Source organism: Lissotriton vulgaris, chromosome 3_1, assembly GCF_964263255.1.
Source record: "Lissotriton vulgaris chromosome 3_1, aLisVul1.2, whole genome shotgun sequence".
NCBI lineage: Eukaryota > Metazoa > Chordata > Amphibia > Caudata > Salamandridae > Lissotriton > Lissotriton vulgaris.
In genome coordinates, this window is record NC_141689.1 from 1,086,245,760 (window position 1) to 1,086,258,063 (window position 12,304).

The window sequence follows — 12,304 nt, forward strand, 5'->3', positions numbered from 1 at the left end:
TTTCTCTCCTGGAAGGTAGCGCTTCTTTTGGCTTTGACTTCTGCGAGGCGTGTGGGTGAATTGCAGGCTTTTACCATTCAAGAACCATTTCTCCAGTTCAAGGATGGAACGGTGATTTTAAGGACTAACCCAAGATTCATACCTAAGGTTTCTTCGGACTTTCATTTGAATGAACCAGTAATTCTCAAGACTTTTTTCCCTCAGCCGGCTACTCCTGCAGAGAAATAACCTCACTCGCTAGTTGTTCAGAGGTGCTTAAAAATCTATCTTCAAAGGACTAACGACTTCAGAAAGTCTTCTCGGGTATTTGTGTCTTTCAGTAACCCTAAGGGTTTTCCCTTATCTAAGCAAGGAATCGCACTTTGGATTACTAATGCTATCCAATATTGTCACAAGTCAGTGGGCAAACCCCTGAAGGGTCGAGTCCGTGCTCATTCCACAAGAGCGATATCCTCCTCTACAGCCCTCTTTGCGGGTGTTCCTCTCCAAGAGATCTGATGGGCAGCGACCTGGAGCAGTACACACATGTTTACAAGACATTACTGCCTGGAGGAGGCGACGCAGAGTGACGCAGCTGTCGGCCAAGCAGTCCTGAGAAATCTTTTTCAGTAATGGTGAGCTTTCTCTTTCATCCCTCCTTCCATCTTACTGTGTTATTAGCTCTTGCACATTTTTGAACCTCATGTGTTATGTATTCTTAGGTGTCTGAGTATATTATTGACTATTGCAAATGTCTATATAATGCATATGTTATTGATCTATACTTGGTTTATAATGGTCATGGTTCCAAGAAATGTACTGGTAACTGCTAGCTACTCTGATACAAGCATGGGAATCTATGAAAGGTCCAATACTGGAGTAGGAAAACAAGTTACTTACCTGTAACTTTGGTTCTCCAGTATTGGAAACTTTCATAGATTACCATGCGACCCACCCACCTCCCCAGGGAAAGCTCAGCCTCTTCCATATTCAGTCTTTGGGTTACACAAAAGCTACGAAAAATCTGAGGTTCTGAGCTTCTCACAGGAGGGTTCAAAGGGGTGAGTCCAATGTTATGTTTGTTATGTTTGTTATGTTATGTTATGTTATGTTATGTTATGTTAAAAGCACTTATAAAGCGCATGTTCACCAAGCGGTTTCATGGTGCTAAAGGCAGAGAGAAGAGTTTGTGGAAAGCTAGGACTACATTTCCAATCTGATTGGTTGCTCATTTTTTTGGTCTCTTTTACAAAAAGAGGTAGATAGGTTGCAAAACAGGAATGGGCCTAGGCCTGAGTTCTGTTTTTAGTGATGGTTTCTAATGTTTTTTTATGTATACCTGGGACTCCCATTCCGACGACGGGGAATGATACATGCATGGGAATCTATGAAAGTTTCCAATACTGGAGAACCAAAGTTACAGGTAAGTAACTTGTTTTCTTCTTTATTAAGTTTCTTAGGCAGAGATTATGTTTATATAGATCATGTATTTTTAGGTCTCGCTGGTACTGCATCCGAAGGATGCGTCCAGCTGGAGACTTTTAGTTGCCGGTCTCGGGGGAATGAGGGACAAGAGGGTGTTACGAGCTTTTGCTGCCAGATTTGGGTGCGCGAACGTGCGCCTTCCGTCCCGCGCCGCGCCGTGCACATCCCTCCGATGTCTTAAAGTTGGCACACATGCGCGCGCATATACACAGACAGACACTCGCTCGCACACACCCCCTCCCCCACCCCCCCCCACACACACACACACATACACGCAGGCAGGCACACACACAGGTACAACACAAGCAGGCACGCAGCGCACCCCCCCCCCCCAGGGCTTACATACATACACACACAAACGCGCACACACACACACTCCCAACCTTGCTCACCGGGCACTTGCAGGGCTTCCATCACTGGGGGGGCGGGCACCGTCAATGTGCCCCGACGCCCCCCCTCACCGGCTCCTCTCGTCCTGTCCCTCCGTGTCCAGACTCCGCAGCCCGCTCCGTTGTTTCTCCGCCCCTTCAGGAAGTTCGTGCGTGTCACGCCTCTTCTTTCTCCCGGCCGGAAAACCTATTTGCGTGTCAAGCCTCGTTCTGAACAGCTGTCATTCAGAGCGCTGCTCCAGCGACTTCCGGCCCCCTCTGCTGAACGCTGGCTATAGTGCATTTCTGCAGCCTCCCTCGGGAGTCGGGACGTTAGTTGATGGGGGCAGTCTAGTACACAATTGTCCCTCAGCGCTGGGAGGCTGGCCTGTGATGTCAATGTGCTCATGACCGCTGGACACTGAAGGGACAGGAAGGGAATGTTCCTCAAATTGCTTGGATTAGTGCCAGCAGCGTTTGCCGTGTGCTTGGCCTGCAGCTCCCGGGTGCCTGGCGTTCTTCCGTTATACATACTCGGTCGGCAGCAAAGGCCTGGCGCTGACTCGTGTGGTTTGACCCAAATCACGCAAGTGCGAATTCGACAGGGGGCTCCCGTCCCTTCAGAAATGATCAGTACACAGAGGGACAGTGGAGCGGGTCTGCCAGTGCTGCAGGCCTTGCATAACACGATGGTGACCGGCAATTAGCTCACATGGTTGCTGTGCAGGCACCTGTGTAGGGCGAGTTCCCCGCAGTACTCTGGTTAGAACAGGTTGCACTTGCACAGTTACATGCGGAAAAGAGTTCACTGCCCTTAAGAGGTAATAGGAAATCTGGGTTTTGTCGGATGGGTAATAGAAATCCACGCCCCTGCAGGAATTACAGTAATTCGATCCTTCGGGACCGTGTCTCAGCTTGTGCCAGAGCTGTGATGCCTAAAGTCCGCACCTGCGATCCCATAGGTGACGTGGTCTGCACTTTCGCAAACGTAGATACTGTAGACTGCAAACGCCTGGCTTAAGCTCCGTAAGTGGTCGTAAAATGACAACCAGTGCCTTACCAAACAGCTACATCTATAAATAAAACCACCGTAGCCTCCTTGGCTTACCTGTCATAGGGTTTAGCAATGGAGGCTAGGTTCCCAGTCCCATTTCCTACTTGCTGTGACAAGTCACACTTTTAGTCAAAATGTAGGGAAACCACAGAACGGGGCTTCAGCTGGTCAGGCATCCTTATATGTTTGAGAATCATTTCAGTCAGCCCCGTTCTGGGGGAATATTGGCCTGAATATAACTTTCATAATGGGTACATCCTAAAGACATGAGTGTATTGTCCACGATAACCGCAGGAGGGTTCCATAGTGCCTTGATATCAAGAACCTTCATTGAACCCACTCTGCCATTTGGGAATGAATGTACCTGTGTTACGCCAGGGTTGCACCAGAAATTGCTTGAATTATCCAGGTGGTTGTTCACGTCTGAGACATAAGGGATGAGAACCTCCCCTGATGCTGTCCACCCTCAAACACTGCACCCTCATATACCACCCTCACACACACTGCACCCTCACACACACAGCACCCTCACACACCGCACCCTCACACACCGCACCCTCGCACACCACAACCTCACACACACTGCACACTCACACACACCGCACCCTCACACACACTGCACCCTCACACACACCGCACCCTCGCACACACACCACGCCCTCGCACACACACCGCACCCTCACACATCGCACCCTCACACACTGCACCCTCACACACTGAACCCTCACACACTGCACCATCACACACCGCACCCGCACACACCCCGCACACACCCATACACTGAACCCACACACACACCGCACCCACACACACGCACACTCTGCACCCTCATACACACACTCTGCACCCTCACACACTCTGCACCCTCACACACAGCTTATCTGTTATTTTCTTCATTCATTGCAAAGTTTACTCCCTTTAAGATCTGAACACAGCTGCCTGGTCCTGTTTATGGCTAATAGATCATGTCTGCAGCCACGCTGCACCCTCACACACACCGCACCCTCACACACCGCACCCTCACACACCGCAACCTTACACACACTGCACCCTCACACTGTTAGACGGACCGGGAGGGTCGGCCGAGATTACGGGGAGAGGTCTCCAGGGAGAGCCGTCTCCAACGACTGTACAGATAAGTAACTTCCCCCCCACAGACGGACACCACACAAGATTGAAGGTTAACGAGACTTTATATGCACTTCTTAGGTTACGTTGATATAATACAAGGAGGTCTGGACTCAGGGGTCCCCTCGGTTCTGATCTCTGGTTGAGGAAAAGGGTAGCGGGACAGTCTTAGTTACCAATGAGTTCAATAGCTCTCAATCCTCGAGCTCGGCGTGGTTGCTGATCGGGCCGTGGAGGAGCCAAGCAGGTCCCGAGATGGATGAAGGTTGGTCGGCGGGCCGTGGAGAAGCCAAGCAGGTCCCGATATGGATGAAGGATGGTCGACGGGCCGTGGAGAAGCCAAGCAGGTCCCGATGCAGATGACAGTTACAACGGTCCGCGGCCTCGCCAGCAGATCCGGACGACGGTGAAGGATGCAGGTTACGACGGCTGTGGCAGCGCCAACAGGCAGGATGATGGTGCACAGGACAGAGCTACGGCAGCGCCAGTAGTCCGTCCAGGATGAGTTCTTCTTTCGTCTCTCGACTCCAAGATACAACTGCCTTCCTGTTCTGGAGCTGCCCCAGTTATAGGGCTGGCGTGCTTTGATGTCCGGACCCTCGCACTTGGAGGTCGGGAGGTCCGGGATGAGGGAGTCCAGACACCCAGCAGGGGGGTGGAGCCAGCGCCCGGGGAGGCGATGGGCGAGCGGCACTGGCCGGGGGAGAACCATCGACACCTCTTTCTCCCATTGACTGGCCAAGTAGCTCGCTCGCCTCCTGGGTGGAGGGTGGTGCCGGAATGTCTGAGGCCGGGCTAGGCCCAGGGTTGAGGTCGATCGGGGGCCAGGCGGCCTCGTGGCGAAGTGTCCAAGATGGCGGCCCGGGCTGGGCGCGTGGGTCGGCCGTGGATCGGACCCACGAGGTTATCATGCCCGAGGGCAGGTGTCCTGAGGGGACGTAGGACGTGCAATGGTGGTGTGTGGTGCTTGTATGACTGGCTCGGGCTTGGTCGAGCCGGGGGAGAGCGGCCCGTCATGTGGCCTGTCCAACATGCGTCCCCCCCAGCTGAAGGCGGGGAGAGTTACCCATCCTCTTGGGGACTCTCTTCGTCGAGGCGGAAAAACCGGGACAGGCCATCCGCGTTGGCGTGGTCAGACCCAGGCCGGTGTTCAACGGTAAAGTCCATACCTTGCAAGGAGATGGACCAGCGTAGCAGTTTTGGGTTTTCCCCCCGCATATGCATCAACCACTGCAGGGGTCGGTGGTCAGTCTGCACCCGGAAGTGGGTGCCAAAAAGGTAGGGTCGGAGCTTCTTGAGGGCCCATACCACAGCGAAGGCTTCCCTCTCTATGGTGCTCCAGCGTTGCTCCCGTGGTAGGAGTCTCCGGCTGATGAAGGCCACCGGTTGATCAAGGCCTTCGGTGTTCACCTGGGACAGGACCGCCCCAATGCCCTGGTCGGAGGCATCCGTCTGGACGACGAACTCCCGGCTGTAGTCTGGGGCCTGGAGTACAGGAGCGGAACACATGGCGGCCTTTAGCTGTTCGAAGGCCGCTTGACACTCTGGGGTCCAGTTCACCTTCTTGGGCTGATTTTTCGACGTGAGTTCGGTGAGAGGCCCCACGATGGTACCATAGTCTTTCACGAACCTTCGGTAGTAGCCCGTGAGGCCCAGGAAGGCTCGCACCTCAGTTTGAGTGTTAGGGGGTTGCCAGTTCTGGATGGCGGCAATTTTCAGTTGAAGAGGGGCCACTAGACCGCTTCCCACTTGGTGTCCGAGGTAGGTCACTGACCCTTGTCCAATTTGACATTTGCTGGCCTTGATCGTGAGGCCAGCTCGCTGAAGGGCTTGCAACACTGCTTGGAGGTGGTGGAGGTGCTCGGTCCAGTGGTGGCTGTACACAGCGATGTCGTCCAGGTAGGCGGCGCTGAACTCTTCGAGCCCCGCCAGGACCTGATTGACGAGCCGTTGGAACGTCGCTGGGGCATTTTTCATGCCGAAGGGCATGACCGTGAAGTGATAGTGGCCATCGGGGGTGGAGAAGGCAGAACGTTCTTGTGCTCGGGGTGTGAGGCCGATCTGCCAATATCCTGCCGTTAGATCGAAGATGCTGAGGTAGCGGGCAGCACCCATTCGGTCGACCAGTTCATCTGCCCGGGGGATGGGGTGTGCGTCCGTTCTGGTGACTTCATTCAGGCCCCGGTAGTCGACACAGAACCGGAGTTCGGGTGTGGTTCCGGGGGCGGCTGCTTTGGGGACCAGTACGACCGGGCTGGCCCATGGACTGTCGGAGGGCTCGATGACCCCGAGCGTGAGCATCTTAGTTACTTCCGCCTGGATGCAGGCCCGTACCCGATCAGGTACGCGGTAGGCCCGGTGGCGGATAGGAGGGCTGTCTCCGGTGTCCACATCGTGCACACACCAGGAAGTGACACCTGGGGTGAGGGAGAACAGGCTGGCAAACCGTGATAGGAGGGCTTGGCACTCTTGGCGTTGTTCCTGGGAGAGGGTCTCCGAGAGTCGGACCCCATCCACGGAGCCGTCTTGCTCCTGGGTCCGCAAGAGGTCAGGGAGAGGCTCGGAGTCGTCCTCAACCCCGTTGTCTGTGGCCATCAAGAGGCTGAGTTCTGTTCGTGCAAAGTGGGGTTTCAGTCTGTTGGTGTGGAGGACTCGGAGCGGATTCCGGGCGGACTCCATATCGATCAGATAGGTGGCGGGTCCCTTGCGCTCGATTACTTTGAAGGGTCCCGTCCATTTGTCTTGGAGAGCGCACGGTTCTGTGGGGGACATTACCCAGACCTGTTGCCCCGGCTCGAATTCAATAGATGAGGCGTTCTGGTCATACCATCTCTTCATGTCCTCTTGACTGGCCTCTAGGTTGGCTTTCGCTAGGTCTCTGAACCGCTGGGACTGGTTGCGGAGGGTGAGGAGGTACCGGAAGACATCTGGAGGACTCTTGGCCGGAGGCAACTCCCAGCCTTCTTTGATCAGGCTGAGTGGCCCCCGTACGGGGTGCCCATAGAGCAGCTCGAATGGGCTGAAGCCTAGGGACTTCTGTGGGACCTCCCGGTAGGCGAAGAGGAGGCACGGCAGCAGCACGTCCCACTGGCGACGGAGGGGTTCTTCCAATCCCCCGATCATCCCTTTTAGAGTGCGATTGAACCGCTCAACAAGTCCGTTTCCTTGGGGGTGATAGGGGGTCGTGAAGCGGTAGGTGACCCCACACTGTTGCCAGAGGGACTTCATGTATTTGGAAATAAAGTTCGTGCCTCTGTCACTGACGACTTCTCGGGGGAACCCCACACGGGAGAAGATCCCCATCAGGGCCCTGCCGACCACTGGGGCTGTGACGGTCCGGAGAGGAATAGCCTCAGGGTAGCGGGTGGCGTGGTCCACTAGTACTAGGATGAAGCGATGGCCTTGTCTTGTACGTGGGTCTAGGGGTCCCACAATGTCTATTCCGACCCTCTCAAATGGGGTCGTGACTACGGGAAAGGGTTGCAGGGGGGCCTTTAATTTGCGGCCGCTCTTCCCACTGGCTTGGCACGTGGGGCAAGATCGGCAATGCTGGTGCACATCGTTTCTCATTTTTGGCCAGAAGAAGTGGGTCACTAGGCGGCTGTAGGTTTTATCTTGTCCCAGGTGCCCTGCCAGGGGGACATCGTGGGCCAGATTTAGCAGGAAGTCTCTAAAGCGGAGTGGCACCACTAGTACTCGGTTGGCCCCCAGCTCGGCGATTCGTTGCTCGCTGTACAGTAGGTCATTGTCCCAGTAGACCCAATGAGTTCCGGAGGTATCCCCTGCGCTTTGGGCGAGCGCTTGTTGTCGGAGTCCCTCAAGGGAGGGACAGGTCTTCTGCTCCTGACGAAATTGTTCTTGTGTGGGCCCCCCTTCTTGAGCCCACTGGTCGAGATTAGCAAGGTCGGAAGGTTGAGCAGGTTCGAGGGGGATGCCCTGGTCGGGGGTCTCGGCGGGGGCGACCGGAGGCGGAGGCGCCGGCCATTCTGGTTCTTCCGGGTGATGGTTGGCACGGGCGGCCATAGACCGGGTGGTGACGCACGCCCAGTCTGGGACGCCCAACATCCCCAAGTGTTCTTTTCGCTCCACGGCTGCCCACGGGGAGCTTTCCAGGTCATTTCCGAGGAGGCAGTCCACGGGGGCGTCGTCTCGGACCGTTACTTTCAACATGCCGGAGACCCCTCCCCACTCAAAGGGGACGCAGGCCATCCGACACAGACTCTCCGAGTTGTCGGCTGATCGTACAGGGCAGAGAATGTTCGGTAGATATTGTTCTGGGGTCACCAGATGACAGCGGACGGCTGTCACACTGGCCCCGGTGTCTCGAAGGGCTTCGGCCCGTTGTCCATTGATGCTCACCCATTGGCTGTACTTCTGGGTGTTAGCGGGTAGGGGGACCCGCGGGACCATGTCTCTTCCCCCTAAGCACGCGAGAGTCATGGCGGCTGGCTCCCACCCTTGATACTCTTGCTCGTCTGTTTCTGGTTCCTCGGAGATCTGTTCTTCCCCTAGTGCCGCGGCGGCCACCTGGCGGGGTCTTGGGCTCGGATACTGCGGGCAGCTTGGGTCATTTGCATAGTGGCCTACTCGTTGGCATCGGTGACATGTAACATTGGCTCTGTATCCCGGTCGCGCCGGGGTGCTGCCCCGGTTGGCCGGGGGGGTGGTGCTGGTAGTGGGGGCGGCCGGAGTGTTGTCTCTTCCTCGTCCTTGGCCCCCTCCTCCTCCTCTGGATCGGTGGTGACCATTGTTGTTCCTGTTCTGCTCGTAGGACCCATTCCGGCCCACTCGGGTGATCTCCCACCGGTCAGCTTCGGCTGCGAGCTGCCGGGGATCGGTTAACTTGCTGTCGAGGAGGTGTTGGCGTAGTTCAATGAAGCAGTTGTTGGACAGATGCTCCCATACCATCAGATTGAACAACTGCTCGTAGGTCGTGACGTTGTTCCCTCTGATCCAGCCTTCGAAGGCTCGGCTGAAGTACGTTACATAGTCCACCCAAGTTGTACCTGGAATGCGTGTGCAGTCTCGGAACCTCTGACGGTACATCTCGGGCGTGAGGCCATAGCGAGTGAGGAGGGCCGCTTTCATATGGTCGTAGGAGGTCATCTGGTGGTCTGGGAGCTGTAACAGAGTATCGCGGCCCTCATTGAGGAATTTGCCCCATAGGCCGGCTCCCCAGTCGGCTCTATCGATCCGGTGCGCAGTCATCGCGATTTCATATGCCTTAAACCATTGCTGGATGTCGTCTTCTCGAAAATATTCTCGGACCACATCCTTGGGGATGTGCACTTTTTTGTCCGTGGTCCCGGGGGTGGACGGTCTGTCGGGCACCCCTAATTCTTTATTCTGTTTGCGCAGGTTGATCTCGGCTAGGTTCCGCTCGTGCTCGTACGTTAGTCTTTTTTCCTCGAGCTCCCTTTGCCTCTGTTTCTCCTCTCTTTCTTCTCGGAGGCGAAGGTGCTCTAAGTTTATTTTTTGCTCGGCCAATTTGAGTTCTATGTCCATCTTGAGTCGGGCCATTTCAAGTTCGTGTAGTCGGGCTTTTTCTCTTTCTTGGATCTCGTCTTGCGAGAGACCCGTTCTTTGCTCTTCAGGGGCCGTGTTGGTCTTTTTCGCGGTGCTTTGCTCCGGGGCTTCGACATCCCCGGTCTCTGCCCAAGATTCTAGGGCATGCTTAAAATCGTCCTTGGTACTTAGTCCGGTGGTAGCGATACCTAGTTCGATGCAGAACTGCTTTAGTTCACGATGGCTGTATTCCTCTAGCTTTTCCATTTGGAACTTCTCAGTTGATCCGCTCTCTTTAGTCGACATTGTTGTTCGTTGTGGGGTGAGCTACTCTCTGTACGTTATGCGGTGATTCGGATCGCGCCGCTGGCCACCAATGTTAGACGGACCGGGAGGGTCGGCCGAGATTACGGGGAGAGGTCTCCAGGGAGAGCCGTCTCCAACGACTGTACAGATAAGTAACTTCCCCCCCACAGACGGACACCACACAAGATTGAAGGTTAACGAGACTTTATATGCACTTCTTAGGTTACGTTGATATAATACAAGGAGGTCTGGACTCAGGGGTCCCCTCGGTTCTGATCTCTGGTTGAGGAAAAGGGTAGCGGGACAGTCTTAGTTACCAATGAGTTCAATAGCTCTCAATCCTCGAGCTCGGCGTGGTTGCTGATCGGGCCGTGGAGGAGCCAAGCAGGTCCCGAGATGGATGAAGGTTGGTCGGCGGGCCGTGGAGAAGCCAAGCAGGTCCCGATATGGATGAAGGATGGTCGACGGGCCGTGGAGAAGCCAAGCAGGTCCCGATGCAGATGACAGTTACAACGGTCCGCGGCCTCGCCAGCAGATCCGGACGACGGTGAAGGATGCAGGTTACGACGGCTGTGGCAGCGCCAACAGGCAGGATGATGGTGCACAGGACAGAGCTACGGCAGCGCCAGTAGTCCGTCCAGGATGAGTTCTTCTTTCGTCTCTCGACTCCAAGATACAACTGCCTTCCTGTTCTGGAGCTGCCCCAGTTATAGGGCTGGCGTGCTTTGATGTCCGGACCCTCGCACTTGGAGGTCGGGAGGTCCGGGATGAGGGAGTCCAGACACCCAGCAGGGGGGTGGAGCCAGCGCCCGGGGAGGCGATGGGCGAGCGGCACTGGCCGGGGGAGAACCATCGACACCTCTTTCTCCCATTGACTGGCCAAGTAGCTCGCTCGCCTCCTGGGTGGAGGGTGGTGCCGGAATGTCTGAGGCCGGGCTAGGCCCAGGGTTGAGGTCGATCGGGGGCCAGGCGGCCTCGTGGCGAAGTGTCCAAGATGGCGGCCCGGGCTGGGCGCGTGGGTCGGCCGTGGATCGGACCCACGAGGTTATCATGCCCGAGGGCAGGTGTCCTGAGGGGACGTAGGACGTGCAATGGTGGTGTGTGGTGCTTGTATGACTGGCTCGGGCTTGGTCGAGCCGGGGGAGAGCGGCCCGTCATGTGGCCTGTCCAACACACACACACTGCACCCTCACACGCACTGCACCGTCACACACACTGCCCCCTCACACACACCGCACCCTCACACACACCGCACCCACACACACACTGCACACACCCACACACTGTACCCACACACACATCGCACCCACACCGTACCCACACACACACAACACACACACACCACACACACACCCACACACTCTGCACCCTCACACACTCTGCACCCTCACACACACTGCACCCTCACACACTGCACCCTCACACACATTGCACCCTCACACACTGCATCCTCACACACTGCACCCTCACACACTGCACCCTCACATGCGGCACCCTCACACACACTGCACCCGCACACACACTGCACCCACACACACACTGCACCTGCACACACACTGCACCCGCACACACACTGCACCCGCACACACACTGCACCCTCACACACACTGCACACTCTGCACCCTCACACACTCTGCACCCTCACACACTCTGCAAATGAACATACACTCCAAATACCACTCAGTGCCACATAATTATATGCAACATAATTGCACACCTCATACTTACACTCTACTGAATGCAACATAAATACACTTTATCTATCTGTCTATCTATCTATCGCCCTCACTCTATCTGTCTATCTATCGCACTCACTCTATCGCCCTCACTCTATCTATCTATATATCGCCCTCCCTCTATCTATCGCCCTCCCTCTATCTATCTATCGCCCTCCCTCTATCTATCGCCCTCCCTCTATCTATCTATTGCACTTACTCTATCTATCGCACTCACTCTACCTAGCTATCGCATCACTACAGCATCACTCAGCACCACCACAGCATCACTCAGGGGCACAACAACATCAGTATGCACTACCACAGCAGACACTTTGCAGAATCATTCCTCCCAGTCCCTGTCCTGAAGAGAACCTACAACATCCAAGTTCGAAACGCGTCGACACTTCCACCCTGTGGCAACATAAAAGGGTGTCGCTAGGATGTAAATGATATCACTACTCTGGACCCTAGCACTGCAACCTGTGGTGTAGTAGCCTTATAGCCCTTCGTAGCTGGGCTATACTGGCTAATAAAGTCCCTCTCCCTTGTTAAAGCCCCTCGCCTTCGGCTCGGGCCTTTAACGCTGGAGCGGGCCTTTAATAGCCGGTATAGCCCGCTACGGTGGGCAATAAGGCTATATTAGAGCATTGGAAAGTTGAGCGCTCCATTGAAGACAATGGAAAAGCTCTGAGCTTTTAATGGTTGTTATAAGCCCGGAGCTCCAATGTTTCTCTTTCTGTTTCTTTTCAATTCGGAACATT

The 12,304-nt window shown here is 55.4% G+C and overlaps 1 protein-coding gene across 1 annotated transcript in view; it reads left to right on the forward strand.

Annotated features, from left to right (window-relative positions):
- The window catches only part of LOC147727456 (bifunctional methylenetetrahydrofolate dehydrogenase/cyclohydrolase 2, mitochondrial-like), a 505,471-nt gene that overhangs the window by 353,520 nt on the left and 139,647 nt on the right, over positions 1 to 12,304 (forward strand). The window lies entirely within an intron of this gene.